Source organism: Lepisma saccharinum, chromosome 22 (genome assembly GCF_977018435.1).
Source record: "Lepisma saccharinum chromosome 22, izLepSacc3.1, whole genome shotgun sequence".
Taxonomy (NCBI): domain Eukaryota; kingdom Metazoa; phylum Arthropoda; class Insecta; order Zygentoma; family Lepismatidae; genus Lepisma; species Lepisma saccharinum.
The window spans coordinates 13,619,577-13,637,213 of NC_139250.1; the positions used below are offsets into that span (position 1 = coordinate 13,619,577).

The 17,637-nt window shown below is 37.6% G+C and overlaps 1 long non-coding RNA gene across 1 annotated transcript in view; it reads left to right on the forward strand.

The window, feature by feature from the left end:
• The first annotated feature begins 273 nt into the window (after positions 1-273).
• The window catches only part of LOC146004936 (uncharacterized), a 42,261-nt gene continuing 24,897 nt past the window's right edge, over positions 274-17,637 (forward strand). The window contains exon 1 of the long non-coding RNA XR_014443973.1: positions 274-435. This is a non-coding gene — a long non-coding RNA (uncharacterized LOC146004936). The remainder of the gene's footprint in view (positions 436-17,637) is intronic.

The following is a 17,637-nucleotide window of genomic DNA, read 5'->3' on the forward strand; positions in this document are numbered from 1 at the left end:
CCTTCTAGCTACGGGCCTGGCAACAGCTATTTGCAGCGTCTTGTTTTTAAACTTGTCAAGTTATAGAAACCTCGCGTAGAACCCTAGAATTCCTAAAGTGTTGAACATTAGCCGTTACGCAACTTTTCCGAAATCTTTAGGAAACCGTAATATTTCTGAGTTTTTAACTCACGAGTTTTTCTTTCTTGCTCTAACTCTAGTATTTTTTATAAGTTTGGTAGTGATATTAAATAGGTAGGACCTGCTACTTATGGACAAATCACGTGACGGAGAGATTCAAGTTCAAGTAATGGCGGAATTATATTTGTACCATTGATCTGCAAATTAATTATCATGTGACTGATTTATAATAGAATCAACGTGATTGCGGTTACTTTGGGGACAAAATCACAAGTTTAACGAGTTCTTCAATTTCGTGGTGGAAAATGACTCGAGGTAAGTAAAATGTAAAGGAAATCACAATTATTGAAAAGTGTACGAATTGCACATGTTATTTCAATAGTCGTACGAAACTCCACTTGTAACCTGTACATGTCGATGAAGTAAAGGCTGACAACAACAAGCTATACAATAGTTTAAACGTAATCGTACATTTCAAATGTTGGTAACAGTTTCATATATCGGAGACACCAATCATATATTTTTCAAGAGAAATATCTCACTGACGCACAATTGCCATTGCTTTCCCTACGTGAACCGGATGCTGCATACGCGTGATGACGTAACCCCCTGTCAGTGTTTCCAACCCCCCTTTTTTAACTATACTTGCGTAACCTAACCTTATCGGAATGGTTCGTGGGGCTATCCGTCAGCTACCCGTGCATAATGTACAATTTGCACACGTGACACGATAGTCGGTATTTTTCGGTGAAGAAGGTTGGAAACACTGCATACCCATTACAGTAGTCAAGTTTCGTCCGCCATATTGTGTGTTAAGGAAGCGAAAAAAGGAATAACAAAAATTACTCTGTGAAAAATTGTGTTTGGGTACTTGTTTAAGGCATATTAGAAATTGGCTGGAGTCACCTGCCCCCAAATGAGCCCCAAACTTTTAAATTTGAAGAAATCCGTTTCCAGGATACGGAAAACTTAACCTGAATTTCACACAAAACACCTTCCCGATGTTAGACAATACTACAGGAACTTATTACGGTAAGTAGTTTCTTCTGTATAAATGAAGAAATCTGTCCGAAGGATAGTAAACTAGTACCGCTATGGTAACTAGCAAGATAATTACTAGAATCATACCATAACATTGTATTTTTTAGTCTTATTATATTCATTGGCAGTGTTGAACTTACTACTAAGAAATTATTTTAAATTAAAAATTGATGTGGCTGCTACTGTCACCAGGTAGCCTAGTGAGAATAGCAGAAAGTGCTGAAGACCAAAAATTACATGATCGGGCATTGGGAAGTATTTATCGCAATAATTAGTTAATGCTATTAATAGCACTAAACCTGACCTGCCTAACCTAACTACGAAAGCATTTAGGAACGTAATACTCCTTCATACTTATGTGACATATTAGCAGCACCAGTTCATATCAGAACACTGTGTGGTATTTTTCCAACTACATGGCATACAGAAAGAAAGTACTTGTCTCCTGCATGAAAATAAATGCACACCGACGTAAGCTTCCTACAGATCCAGAACTAAAGAATATATACATCCATGTAGCAGGCCAGGTTATAGATCATGCACATGTAGTTTAAAATCTGGTGAAAATTGCTCAAAAGCTAGCTTCAACACCTGGTGAAAATAGTCTAAAATATATAATAAATTGCAGGTTTTGTTGTTAGATATGTCTCACTTTTCTGTTGGTTGTTAGGTTCGGTATATCTACAAAATGATTGGTGAGAATTTTTATGGTGAGTAGGTTAACAAGTTCGGTCCTGCTAATAACTAAAAACCTGCCATCTGTGAGTAATTTCGCTGCTTTTCATCAGTAAAAACCTGTTGTATGCTCACTCAAATAGCTAAAGAACAAGCAAAATGATCACACCATCAAACTTAGCACTCCTAACTGAACAAAAAAAATCAAAATTGCTATCTGCTTACAATACATTTATGAAACGGTAGGCAACTTCCCATCTGCTGCTGTTGTGGAATGTTATGTTGGGTGTTATATTCACTTTGCCGAAGCCTTTGAGATGTTCTGCTTCACACTAAGGTAACAGACTGACTTTACTTCACAATAACACATTTACACAAGTGAAAAAACTGAAAACATTCAGAAACAACATAATCTTCCTAAGAAATATTTCACTTTCTCAAGGGGTCAAGGGGACTTTTTTTCTGTATGTTGAGTAAAATTCATGTAAAAAAAATTGCAAGTAGTAAAATCTCTAACAAAAGTTGCATACGTGTATGTGATGATGCTATATTTTTTTGTGTGGGGTGTTAAGCCTCGGCTGGATGTTTCTCTCAACAGCTGAAAACTGCTTCTCCTTCTGTTGACAAAATCTCCTAACATATGCCTCCAATTTCGGTGATACTCTGCAAGGCTTTTCTAGAAGGATACACGAAGTAATGTACCGAATACAAAATCGATTTGGGATTCTAGTTTGGCGTACAAAAAATTGGAAATGCAGCATTAATTGGATGTGAAAGCAGCTTTAAATGGGGCGTTTGAAGAGTTTAAAACCAATTTACCATTTAGGTTCAATATTGTGCATCTTAGTGTCGTGAATTTATATAGATAATTCCAAGCGTTTGCACAATATCTTCAACAGAAATTACATAATTTTATTACAAAAAAGACAAGTATTTAGTTAATACGCCTTCTGAAAGTTCGAGGATTTTCCGCTTATGGCGCTGCTGTCGCTTCTGGGCAAGCAACCCTCTGAATGTGTATTCTCCCATCTGCGGCACCGGTCATGTGCCGCTCGGAGCGGTGGAAGGGGGAGGGTTTAACACCGCAATTTGTAAACTTATCTTGCTTTGACATCTGGTTTATGTTTTGTCCGTGCAAAGACCTTGGAAACTCAGGGAAGTGCATTCATTCCTTCAGTGCGTGGCTACTTTCAAAATACAAGACAGACAGTCTTGGAAGTCGAGGAAGTGAATCGCCATCACTTAGTTTACACAAATTACGTCGGTTCGTACAAGTCTGATCCGAAACAAGAAAGCCAGTTACTTCGTTGACTTACTCTGTGATGCTCTCCGATTTTTTTTTTTACATATCTAGGTTATGCATCATAATGGGAATTGAAGAAAATGTAGGATGGAAGAGGGTTGTTCAGAGATTCCCATTTTCGCATCTTGACTTTTTTTTTACCTAATACAATTATATTACTTATACTAAATCTTTTGCAGCGCGGTGAAACCCAAGAACTGATTAATTTTAATTTATTGAGGCTCAAAGTAAATAATAAAATAAATATTTAAATTAACGTTCATCATATTATTATTATTATGATCATCATGCGTATTATTATTATTATTATTATGAAACGTATAAAGCGCAAAATTTAATAGGACGACAATGCTCTGTGTGAGTTTGGTGTGGAGTAACAACATTTTAATAAATTTATTCCAAACCATGAATTTCATCTGAAATTAATTATCTCCCCGATCGCATGGTGGTAACGTCATCACCTTGTAATCAAGGGTTCCCGGGTTAGGGTCCCACTTTAAACTGTAGGTCCAATCCCAATTAGCATATCTGTGCATATCATAGGACTTAATACAAAAATTAATGTAAGTTTATGTAAAAATTGACAATTTTGACTGACGTGTCGGCGTTAAATGAACCTAAAAATTAAAAGACAAATTATACAAAAATAACAGAAAATTTATGTTACTGGTTGGAAGATGTAGAGGCTGGGGAAAATGAGACAGAAAACACTCTCCTGGAATCCCCTTAAATTTGAAGAGACTTATTACTAACATTATCTAAGGAAGCATTCATTCATTAACTGACTTTCGAGACTATAGGACTTATGACTTTGCGGTGCATCACAGTCAGAAATCTGGTGAAATCTTAATATTTAGTTTCAAGTGGGATCCAAACCACTCCTTCGGGAGCGGAGTGCCTTCACCGGTTATTGAACCCGGGACCTTCTGATTATAAGGTGTTACCAATAAGCCATCTGGTAGCTCCTTGGTAATGGTGCATAATATTTGAATACAATTGAATTGTATTCCTTTTCCAGCAGTTTAGCGAGTAAAATTTTAAAATTTCGTTTACACTCGAAACTAGGGCGACTTTTTTTCACCTCATTTGAGCTGGAATGAGACTTGGCAGAGTCTAGAACTTGTAATACAGAAAACTCCCTTTTATTTATAACTATTTTATCTCTCTCTGTGTGTAAAACAATAGCATATTTTTCACGATTAGGTCTTGTTCCATTTTCCCTCCTGCGTTCTTTGCTCTCTCTCCCTGGCTCTTCAGATATAGAGCTTCCTTCATTTCTTGCTCTTCTCTTTCTCTCTCTCCCTCCACTTGCTCGTTCTCTTTTTCGCTTTCTACCTTTTGCTTCTGTTTCTCATTCTCTCTTTCTATAGTTTTTTCTGTATGCCTATCTTTTTGTTTCTCGTCCTTCCTTTATCTCTTTATTGTTCTGTACTGTTTCTATTCTTTGTTCCTTTTCTCACTCCATCTTGAGAAATGTTTATCTTCATTTCTCTCAATCCACCCCTCCCTCTGTTATTATACTCTGTTTTGGTTGGTTTTCCTCTCTTTCAGTCTGTTTTGCCTCTTTATTTTCACTGGAGGCACATGGCACAGTGGTTCGGATCCCACTTTAAATTGTAGGCCCACTCCCGATTAGCCTTTCTGTGCATAAAGTGGACTTAAAACCACAAATCAATCAATCAATCTTCATTTTCACTTTCATTCTCTATCCTTTGGTTTTTAAGCATCACGCTCCAGCCTCCTTTAGACTCCCCCCGCCCCCTAGGGGTGTCGTCCTCCACTAGTACCTATATATTTGAGAATGGGTGAACCCCAGAGCCGCTTTATGCAGAGACAAAGCCGCAAAAATCCGACCTTACAAAACACGCCAAGGAATCTAATCTTAGTTTCCTGCAGGTCAGTGAGACGCCCAGCCGACTTTACAAAGGGAAAACTTCCCTGTTATTGTCCTTCAATACTTTTTTTCCAAATCAACTTTAATCTCTATTTTCTCATTCCAAAAAGAATAGTTTCGGAGAATTAGAGATTATAAAAAGGAAATCACCTTGGCTTTTCAGTCACTTTTGAGCCGAGGACTATTTAGGGGAGGTAGATCCAGAGGACACTGGCATACGCAGAGGGGGGTGCTGAAGGAGCTACAGCCCCCCCCCCAGAAATTTTTAGAAAATAAAATATTCAAATGAAGGTAGTAATAAAGTCGAAAAACTCAAAATGACCCCCAATAACCATTTTTGTGTTTGAATTACTTTAAAACGAAGGTTTATAATGGTAATTTGAGCTCATACCAAATGAAAATAAAACACCAACACTGAAATTGATTTACGGCAATGTATTCTATGATTCAACCAAATATTTAATCTCACTCTGTTCAGTAAAGGTTAGATTCATGGCACGAAACCCACATTCACATTCAGTTGTAAATATTGGTACAACTTCAATTGAATTCACATAATCCTTGAGTGAGGTGAAAATGTTTCTTGGCTGACATGACATGTTTCCAATTTTTCCATAAAACACACGTTGTTAATCATCTAAATGCCATGTGTGTGCATTTAATAGGACTATATGCATACTGCATACTGTGCAATTAAGATTGAAAACAATGCTTTCAAACGTATGGTTTTCCTCGATCGGGGGGACCACCTCGACTTATTTTTATAAAACACAACAAAATACTACAGATCTCAACAAGCTCTCGAAGAAGATTAAATGACCAAGCGACTCAACATACGTCAGAAACACCGTCCAGTTTTAGTGTTCGACACAAGAGTACTTGTGAATCGCCAGAAGTCTGAAAAAATACCGAATACATGGCATTTAAAAGGGGTGCCAATTTTTCAAAAACATTGGGTGGGCTCAAAAATTTGAATTCACAAATCACATGAATTATTGGGTGGGCTCGGGCCCCACAGACCCGTATAAATTGGTGTCACTGTACACAGTCACCATAAATTGCATAACGAGATTTTTTTGTATGTAGCTATGGTGTGGTAAACTTAATTGAATTCAAATGGAACACCATAAGTACGATATAGTTTACAAGTAGGTTGGAAATAATGATCCCCGGTTGAGGTGTGTCACTCAAACTAGAAATCTGATGTTTCAAAACAAGACGGGGGGAAAATTCCTGATATTGTCCCTTCAAATGACACCATACATTAAAATTAATAGATATTCGCTACTTTCAAATGACAAAATTCTGATTTTCAGTTTCATCCTCTTCCAAATGAGCACAAAACGATCTTTATATGTTTCGAAATTATCTGTTTTTAAAATAACCATAAAAAAATATATATACTATTTAAAAAAACAGGAAATCTGTGTGTGATCTTCTAAAATGGAATTTTCAATGCCCCAACTTTATGCGTGTGTGTATAACTACACACACACACACACACACAGATTTGTCTACCCTACCATACGAGGACATGAGCAGATCACATACAATACGAGGACATGGCTCAACTGCAATTAGTAGCGCTCAAGAAAGACGTTTTATTGAGATGAAACACCACGCGCGTCGGCATACTAAATGGCTAAATAATAACGAAGATATGGCAACTTTTCTCCTTACAGGCATGTAACAGACATTACGAGGACGGTCCTCTAACTGTTGGTCATCTGTATAACCAAATGTACACCTGTGTTTTGTGTGCACAGGTCCTCGCATCGCACATAATTCTATCAACGATGCGAGGACATTGATGTCCTCGAACTGTAGATTCTGCAACAAACGAAGTGAGGATCTGAGTGTATGTATGTTGCCACAGCTGGTGCACCACAGGGGGCAGGGAGAGGGTCGGATAAGGAGGGATGTGGCTATTGCGAAGGGAACTGTTCTAAACGAAAGCCATATGTTTCCTTCTTTGAAGTAAACCGTGTTGCGGTTAGCAAACTTACAACTTAAAAAGACTCCTGAGGGTCTGGGTTCCATTTTAGAAACAATGCCAGAAATGGAATTTCTGATCCAAGAAAAAAAGTTGTCCAGGTGGTTTCACTGAACCTTCTCAGAATGTATAACGTGATACTGTTTCTAATTATAGTCTAATTTAATATAATTCATCTTATGTAATAAATTGTATCTCTCTTTTAATCGTACTTGCAAGCAGCCCCCCTTTCTCTAGGGATGGCCAAAAAAATCCGCATTCGGAGAATTTGAAATCCGGATTCGGAAAATATAATATCCGGATTTCGGAGAGAATCCTGATTTCAGAGCGAGAAGAATACCGGAAACAAGACAGGTTCTGGAATGATAACGGATTACAGAGAGAAAGCAAATTTTGGAGGGAAACTGATTTCGACCCATATTTTCAATAATTGTCACATGAATTTAACAATATACTCTAATCTACCAACCCAATATCAGACTGTCTTCCACGTAATACACCATGGACTGCATTTAGCAGACTAACAAGACTATGACGTCTGGACTCACAGCCAGTACAATCCTACGTGGAGCTTTTTTGTGGTTATGTGATTTGCCCATGTGTGTTTGTGATTGTCCTTTCGTCTGCTTCATCTTATCACAATTCATCCTCAATGGAGCAATTGAAGGGCATCAGGGAAGGGACACATAAATGAGAGAGGTAGGGAGGCCATATCAAGATTCACACAGGAAAGATAGATTGATTGAGTTGGTGTTTTAAGTCCACTTTATGCACAGTAAGGCCAATTGGAACTGGATCTACAGTTTAAAGTGTGATCTGACAGGAGATATAGGAATGATAGCCAAGAGGCTTTACAACAGGTGACGGACGACATCGATTACTTTTGCAATCTATCAAAATATCGCCCTTGTGCAACTGCTACGACAGATAAGGAGTCATCGAGCAATGTGGGCATGTTTGGCGGAAAGAAAGAACTGTTGTACAATACTACTGCACATTGCTTTTCAGTTAGCCAACTATTCCTCTTTCTCAGTTTGGAATTAGCTGCAAACATAGTCAGTAGACTTAGTTACGTACTATTTAAACATTTAAAATAAGCGTGAGCCAGGATGGATCGAATTCGAAATCTGGATTCCATTCAAAATCCGGATTCCCTCCGAAATCCGGATTCTCCGTTTTTACTATACGGATACCGGATATATTTTTTTAACAAAAAAAAAAACGGATTTGGCCATCTGTACTTTCTACATATGTATGACTTTTCCAAAAATATTACATGGAAACTTTCTTAGAAATATTAGCGAAAGTAGAAATCTTCCTTTCTACTTGTATTCCATTCATTTGCACTGTATGGATATTTTATTTCGTACTGACGTGTATGAGACTTTACGATCATCAGAAAATACATTGTAGTGCATGCCAGAAGGAAAATATATTTATTTCTAATTTATTTTTCTTATTAAACGTCGCCATTCTATCTTTTTGTTTAATCGCGACGATGATGATGAATGATGAAATTGTTATTTGAAAGGGTTTATCAAATTACCGAAATCCGATAAAGTTAAAGATAAAACAACATAAATTTCATGAATAAAATTGTCCTTCATTGACATCTGACAAAATACAATTATGCCAGATATTAGCTCATCAGGTGTTTCGAGTGGATTGATTGATTGATTGTTTGCTTTATTTTACTTCGCCTTTAGTACCACTTTTGCCTAATTTTCAAAGATGAGGATGAGTGATGATATGATGAAATTGATGAATGGACACTCACAAACATCCACGCCCAGGCCGGGATTTGAATCAGGGACGCCTGGCGTCGTAGCTCAATGTGCTAACCACTCCGCCACGGGGGCCGGCTGTTTCGAGTAGAGAAATGCACGAAGTTTATAATCATAACATTAATAATAATATATAAAAGTAATGGTTTCATTGCAAATGATGTATTTAGGGGGGGCAGGGGGTCTTTTTCCCCAAAGTTCATGGTATTATTTAAAACACCATCCCAGTTGTATTATTAAGACACAGAATGTCAACATGATTCTGATTCCGAAGCTTTTGGATATATTCATACAGTAGTTCCCAACCTTTTTTTACTGACCACAACCTTCACCAAACCCCTGCAATCACGACACACGTTCATTTGAATTTCTAATTATTATTTTTATTATTATTACATACAATTATATGTAGTATCAGATATTTAACTGAAATGAAGTACGCCCTGGTAGCCGAGCGCTTTGAGTATACTGATAAACAAACACTGTAAATTCACCTTACAGGGGTGACTTTGGTTTGTAACAAATAGACGTCCACAAAAGGCAAGTTTCCTCGTTCTAAACAAAGGTGAGTTTTCCTTCATGAACTTGGGAAGCGCATTTACCCGCCCGCGAAATGAGGGGTTGTTATACTCACACGAGCTTAGGGGGTGCATTTGCACTGTATGCAGATGAAAGGGTGTAAATACACTCCTTTAACCAGGGCAAGCATGTTCACCACATACATTTGCTACAGGAATAATTACAAAGCCTAGACTAGTGTGAGAAAACTCACCCGTGCTTAGAAATTGGAAACTGGCTCTTTGGGGACTCCTATTTGTGACAAAACTCGCCTCAAAAGTCGTAAACTACTGACTCTTCATGCAGTTCATCAGATGATCATTCATCTTCATCGTCGCGATTAGTTAAAATTGGTAGAAAATCGGCGTAAAAAAAATCAAGTCCAAATTGAAAGTAAGCACTTTGGTAAAATAGTTGCACTGCTAGCACACGCATATGCCGAGTATAAACTGACTATTACAATCGCACGATAGCAGCAAGCAGGAAAATTAAACTTATCATTGCTACCGGTGTTGACCGTTCGGTATAGATATTCTCAAAATAAAACGACGTATTATAGGGTAGGTAGCAAATAGTAGAAAAGCAGTATGGAATATGGAACCATTCCAAATGAAATTATATGTATTTCGCCATACACTTACTGGGGTTTCTACACTTTTTTTTAATGTCGTGTTGTCAGACCCCTAGCTAGGGATGGGCGAGGGTGGCTTAGCCTAACCTGGACCGATACCCCTTTCATCGTATTTCACAATGTCCTTCCATGCTTCTTCTTCACATGCATGTCAGAAAGAATTTATAAGTTTATTGATATCTAATAAATTTGCATCTCTTATATCGCAAACGGGAACATTTACTAGGGGCAAGTGAGACGGAACAATGCATTCCCTTCAATTTCAAAATTTTAGCTAATAATTCAATTTAAATTATCGATTTCTTTTCAAAGAAAAAATAGTAATTTGTTCTTGCTCAATACGCTATCACCACGTTGATTTGTATATTAGTCATATCAACTTCATACTTATTACTATGAAAATTAGCCCTCTCACCGGTAAAATTAATATTGTTGTTCATTTTTAAAAAAATAGAAAGAAGAGTAAAAATCTTCTCACTTGCTCTCCTCGCAATGAAAGTGCTCTTGAAACCATCACAACAGCTTTTCTCAAAAGTAATACAATTCTGATAGAAGAATTTAGTTATATGTATGAATTCAAGAAGCACCGAATTCTATTCTAACTTTGAACAAAAAAGAAATAAAAAACATCTCTAGCTGCAGTTCATGTTTCATTTCTGTTTAACTATTGAAAGTAAAAGTATCATGTTTTACATGTTTGAAACAAGCTCACCCCCACTCACCAATAACCCTTGAACGTCTCCTCAAGAGATCACTCCAAGCTACAGGCCTGCGTGTTGTCAGAGTTTGGCATCTACTTTACCAGAAATACGACCGAAGACACAATTTCCGTTTGCATATTCATATTGGTCTGAAAGAACTCTTTCACGATAATTTAAAAACGTCAGAAGGAAATATTCTGAACGTGCGAATTGAAAAAAAAAGACTAAATAAAAATAGCAATGAAAGCTAAGCAATTTGGAACAAGTAACATATGCACTGGAATATATAAAAACATGAATATTTTCAGTGGTGGTTGTTCAAGAGAATACTCACCCTTCAGTACGTATGATTCTTCCGTCCTCTGAACACTGCAATGTGTGAGCAAATACTGGTTAGTTTAAATAAATTCAGGCAAGAACTTTAGAAACTCTAGTGCAGTTTAGAGTCATGCGATTGGTCAGTGTAGGGACACTGAAGACAGACCTTTCAGCCTTATATTGTTTTTAGTGAAAAGCGTGGAACTACGGGGGAAAAAGGGTGCGACTCAACCGAAATGCGTTAGGGGTCAATCAAGTAATTTTCGAAAACTCACTAAAGATGGGGAAAGCTGTCATAAATTACCGATCTTTCGAACCAGAATGTCCAACCCTTCTGGTAAAATTGATGAGGCTGTGATGGGGATGAAGAAGTTTAAAACATTTAAGAGAGAAGGGTCGGCAGAGAAAGCGTGCAGAGGGATGGGGTACAACAGGGGTGTTGCACATAAACTCGCAAAAACACAATAAAAGGAGCCTGCCTTTAAGAATTGGCCTCAATGAGAGAAACATCCCTCAGATGGTTAAGGGGTTACATAACGGCACGTGTGGAGTTAGCAGGCTGGGGCGCAAGAAGAGAAAGTGAAGAGATCTCCCTTTCAGAAAGTGAAAACCGTCACTCTCTTCACATTTATTGTACTTCCCTTGTTAGTTCTAACACTTTCCCTTCTTGGAGTAAGCACTCTACGAACAAAGGCGGTACCAATTTTACCCTGTGGGTGTATCACTTCGTGGGGCTTCTTTTAAGATATTCAACAATCTTCGAAGGGCCACAAAGATTATAGATTATATTGATATTGACGGTATTTATGTGCAACGTGATTATCTTTAAGGATACAATCTAAATGTTGAATTGCATGATTTATTTATATTTCTGGCTATTTTACATCAACGTTTACAGGTTTCGCTTGACCATGAGAAAGAAAGATGTAGTAATAAATTACGGAAGTGCAATTACCGGAATTTGTTTGACGGCACAGAGAACGTCACTGGCATGAAATTTTAAGGGCCTTTGTTGGGTCACTTGCAGCAGAACATATAGTACGAGATTGCGACTATTTTAATCTACTTTATTTACTTGCTTTTCGATCGTTAGGGGTGAAATTTGAAAAGTCAATGAGGCAACGAACGAAATGATGAGTCTGAACCACTGTGCAACGTTCCTCCATCGGGATCAAACTCGATAATCCTTGATTTAAAAGTCACAATGTTAGGTTCTACATTAACATCGAGATCCATCGTGTACCTCCGTGTCAACCATAGCTTCTGAGACACTCATAAGTGAGTATCTCAGAAACTACAACAGCCAGAGAGAGAAAATTTGGGGATTGTTAAATTTAACACACAGCTAAAACACCACAACTAGACCCTGTGAAAGTTCGGCCCCCCAATCCCTGGTTTAACTCCGGCCCTCGGGATTACTTCCCTTCCCTTGCATTTTCCTTTCAATATCTCCTTCCACCTCACCTTGCGTGCCAAGCGAGCCTGGTTCGTTACACATGTACAGAAAGTGAAAAAAATATTTTGTTAAAAATGGACAGTAACTGTAGTTCTTGGAGTTACTTCAGCAAATCATAACATTTCTAGTAGGATTATATGGATTTATTATACGTTGCTATTATTTACATATTTACAAAGCGTTTCCATACTTATGTGCATTTACATAATCAATCAATTTCCTTAATTCAAGCAAAGGTGTACCTATGGCCTAACCATTGGTACTTTCATTAACACAGAGTTAGCCTAACTATCTCTGTGGCCTGCCCTCGACTTAATTGATATTCCGACTAGTCTTGCGTTTCCTTACGCAGCATCCTCATTCAGCCCGCTAGGCATTATGATGCGACTCGGCAATATCGTACAAATGCAAATCTTTTGTAATTGGGAATCTTGTGGTTTTTCAAACAGGGGTTACCTTTACCAAATGCTACATATATTTTCCATCATTAGTTTAGCCACCATAAGTGAATTAAACTTTCGAAGTAGGTTCCTTGGCCAAATGATACATTAATTTCAGTCACCAGTCTAGCCACCATAAGTGGACTAAGACTCTCGAAGCTGTTCATTTGCCAAGTATTACATTTTCTTCTCAATCATTCAGTCTAGCCACCCTGAGTGGACAAGACTTTCGAAGGGTCTTCGTCGTTGTGAAGGTAGTGAAGAACTGTTTTTTTTTCCTAAAGCCCAACTGGCCCTTTTTCATAGTCGGGGTAAACGTCCGTGAACGTGAACCCCGTAGCTTCCCCCAAACCGGGAAGCTAAAAAACAGTGGAATCTAATATCCAGCAAAAATCACAATTCATTAAGCACATACACTTACATGTAATAATATCATAGAAGTACACACATGGAAAACATATTACTTAACACTACACCTTGTAGCTGGCCGGCAATTAATTAATACAATAATACAAAACTAGTAATGGTCAACCCGACCATTACAACTCCTACTTCTAATTTCTGTCTAGCTTGGGTATTACTTGACCTTTTATTTGAAAGATTGAGGGGCTCCCCGATTTCGCAGTGGTAGTGTCGTCTCCTTGTAATCAAGGGGTCTCGTGTTCGATACCCGATGGAGGCTCATAGTGGTTCGGATCCCACTTTAAATTGTAGGTCCAGTCCCGATTAGCTTTACAGTGCATAAAGTGGACTTAAAACACCAAATCAATCAATCAATCTTCAAGGATATTCGAATTTCGAAGATTGCACCTGACAAGTTGGATTGTGGCACGTAATAATAATAAAATGTAACATTGACGAGTATGAAGCGGAACTCTAGAAGCTGTGAAAAACATCTGAATTTTTCAATCACATGTGATTACAAACGCATTTCAATGAGTGTACGTAACTATTAAAGGCCGTACCAAAGATGTGAAAAATACTATACGGCCGTAGGACGGACTGGCTATTGGGACAAGCATGCATTTCTTCCCTTGCCCTAACACAATAATCGTCCCTTGTACTTGGCATCAGTCAAAAGAAGAGAAACGTAAACAAGGGGTCTCGTGTTCGATACCCGATGGAGGCACATAGTGGTTGGGATCCCACTATAAAACCAGTCCCAATTAGCCTTACTGTGCATAAAGTGGACTTAAGACACCAACTCAATCAAAACTCAAAAGAAGTGAAACGGAATTACTAAAACAAATGGGTTCTAAATCAAAATCTAATGTCCGTGTGCAAAGGCAACAGTTGTCGCTGAGGTTGTATTAACATGTTGCTAGAAAAATTCTGGATTCCTCCCTACTTACACGTTATTTTTTCTTTAAAAAAAACTGGTCACCGCACCACAATCCAAAGAAAACGAAGCGCATCTGGAGTACGCAATTATGCTTGCAAGGTAAAGCACCCGAAAATATAAATTTGTGTCTGATATTTTTAAATTCCTTTGAAACAATGGCCATGATTATGACAAAAATAAATTGATTTTTTTGCAGGAACAATATTAAGATGATGGAAATAACCTAAACCTGCTTTTCCTAGACCTATTTGAGATTACTTGATACTAGGTTATTTACGTCGCTTTTCTGGCACTTTTGGCTAATCAAGACGGTGAGTATGAGTGATGATTTATGAAATTGATGAAGGGACACTCACAAAGAACAATCAACACCAGGCAGGGATCCGAATTCAGGACCCCTGGCATCGTAGCGTACTCTGAAAACCACTACGCAAGGAAGTCCGCTCCTATGCCTACCTGAATTGATATTGGTTTATTTTGGGAATCTCTCACACAGTATGTTGTTACAAGTACAGACTTTTACAAGAAAGTTCTGTTCTCTTTGGTATAATGATACAGCATCTTTTACAAACATACTGTCATCGCATGAATTCCAAAAAAATATATAGTGGCGTGCAAAAATGGGGGCTGGAGGAGATTATTATCCCCCTTTGGCCCAGTAAAAAGAATGTCAAAGCAGAAAAAGGTGGCGAAATGATGACTGACTATTGTATAAATGTATAAGTGCCCCCATTTCGTAAATCCTTGTTACGTCACTGTATCTAGAGTTTTGTCTTTAAACCCAGTTTATGCACAAGATGGCTAATCGGGACTGGGGATTTGCAATTTAAAGTGGAATCCGGACCACTTCTACCTCCACCCTGCATAAAACCCGGGACCCTTTAATTGCAAGGAGGTGACATTACCACTACGTTATCCATCAAAGAAATAAAAGCTAAAACTATCCCACAACTTTTCAAGACATGGAGTGTTCCATTTGGAACAAAGAAATGGAGGAGAAATGGCCGTTCCACTTTCTGATAGGAGAGGAAGCGTGATAATTTACATTGACATTTCTTAACATTTTGAATTTTTTTTTCTCGAAAATGGGACGAGCCCCAATGATTTTTTATTTCCATGTGTTAGTACATGTATTCAGCTATAAGATGGCATACCACGTTTTTTGCTACCCTTCCGCTGTTTTGAGATAAGCCTAAATCTAAAGTTCCCGATTTCGCAGTTTTTGAGTGTTTAAATCTGCGTCAATATCCAAGTAATGTGCTATATCAGGTAGCTTGCCCTAATAGTGAGTTTCCATGCCCAGTAAAAAAAAATGGGGTAGTGTTACTTAACCAAGATATTAAGGGCCGAAAACAGGCAAAAACTGCATTTTGAACCCTCTTTGTTGCCGCATAACAATGGAAAGCAACAATACCCCATCAAAACAATTGAATGTATACAAGCAGTCTTATACTAACAATATATCAAAACAAAAGTTCGGGGTGTTGTTGCTTTCCAAAGATACAGCACTCCAAACGTACTCATGTTTCACTTTTCATGAATAGTGGACGGTTTGACCTTGAACTTTGACATTTTCTACAGGGTAGGGAAAATTTTTCCAGCGTCTGAAAATTCCACAAAATTCATTTCTCATGACCTACTTCAACATATAAAAAAATCACGGAGAACAAAAAATACAACTATCCAAATATAACTTTTTGGTTCGAATTTCAAAGTAATTGCTCTTAAACACATTAAAAAACGTTATGTTCTTTCCTATTTCCCTTTGACAACAGACACATTGCAGATATAAAAGAACAATAGATAATTCATTTATGCATTCTCACTTTCATTCAGCTATAATTCTCTTAGGTCACCTTTCGTTACACTTTTCATTGTATTTTATCTCCCTTTTAAAAAAATAAGTTCCCTGAGTAATTTTGCAGCTGACTTGCTAATTAAGAAAGTCATAAAAGTTTTCTTTACTAGTTCGCACTAGAAACGTTTCTCCAAAAATCCCATCCCGACACCCTTCCTTCAAATACACTACTGTCAAGAGGAACTAATAAATCTTGTTTATGTTCCTAGACAGAAATTGAATAGTTTATTTCAGAAACCCCCCATTTCCACAAATATCGTTTGTGAGAAAACAAAAAAAATGCTATTGTCCCATATAATATTTGAGCGCAGTAAAATAAATTGGTCAAAATTAAGTCCCATTGTCCAAAGACATTTACATGGTTTTTGAATGTTTCCGATATTAAGTAGTGGGGGAATAATTATTTTTCCAATTTCACAGTTTTTTTTCCAGTGAACCACTTCTGTACATTTATTTTGCGCCATTATCAGCGAGATTTTATAATGCTCATTTATTATTATTTTTTGTTTATGGAGGGAGAAAATCGCAACGAATCACAATAAGACTTTATTTGATTCATGAAATAAATGAGCGTGAAGAAAAATGAAAAAGGTTGAAAACACAAATGTATTGTTTTCTTCATAATAATCATTAGCTATTCAAATTATTTGAGCTAAACTTAAGGGGAACAAAAGAAAAAAATCTTCTACGTAATCAGTTAAAAAATTCACTTTTTCAGAGAACAAAATAGGTAGTAATCTAACGTACCTAATCTTTCTCCTGGACCAGTGGCGTAGCGCAGTTCTCTGCCCCCCCCCCCCTGCAAGTAAAATATTGGGGCCCCCTCAGTGGAAAAGAATGAACATCGAGATGATGCCAGAGTGGGACAGACCAAGCCCGTAGCCAGGCAGGGGCCAGGGGGGCTCAGCCCCCCTAACAGGGTCGCCACCCCCCCCCCTTGGCACTGCCGCCAGTCCCTTGACATTAGGTAAAACTATTTTGTATTCTAATTTGAGGTGAAGAGCGAAAATTTAGACAGAATATATAATTTTGTTCACAACTTCGTTCGTTCATCTTGTTTATGAGCAGAAGTCTAAGCAGCGGCAAGTGTTTAGAAGATTCTCAAGACTTTAGAATGTTCTTTCATAAGGAGCCTTCTTTATCTGTACCTTCCTTGCCCCTGTTGCAGCCTCTCGTTTAACAGAAATCTGTGACTTTGATGTCATTATCCACATTCCTTCCGCATCTACGTCAAATGTCAACAGATCCCAAGTTTTATTGCTTTGGGCGGGGGTGGAATGTACGGTAGGCACTATGATTGAAGTGAATATTGTACATTTTAACATGTATGATAAAAATATTTGTATCATGAAAAATAGTATGGAGAGTGTGTTAAGGGATGGTGTCAGTGGCAGTCATTAGCACTTCAAGAGATGTTTAGAAGATATATAGAAAAAAACTGTAGTATTCGTATGATATTTCTAAATTTTATATTTTAATTTAACTTAATGACCCCCAACACACATAATTTACTTTCATTTAAT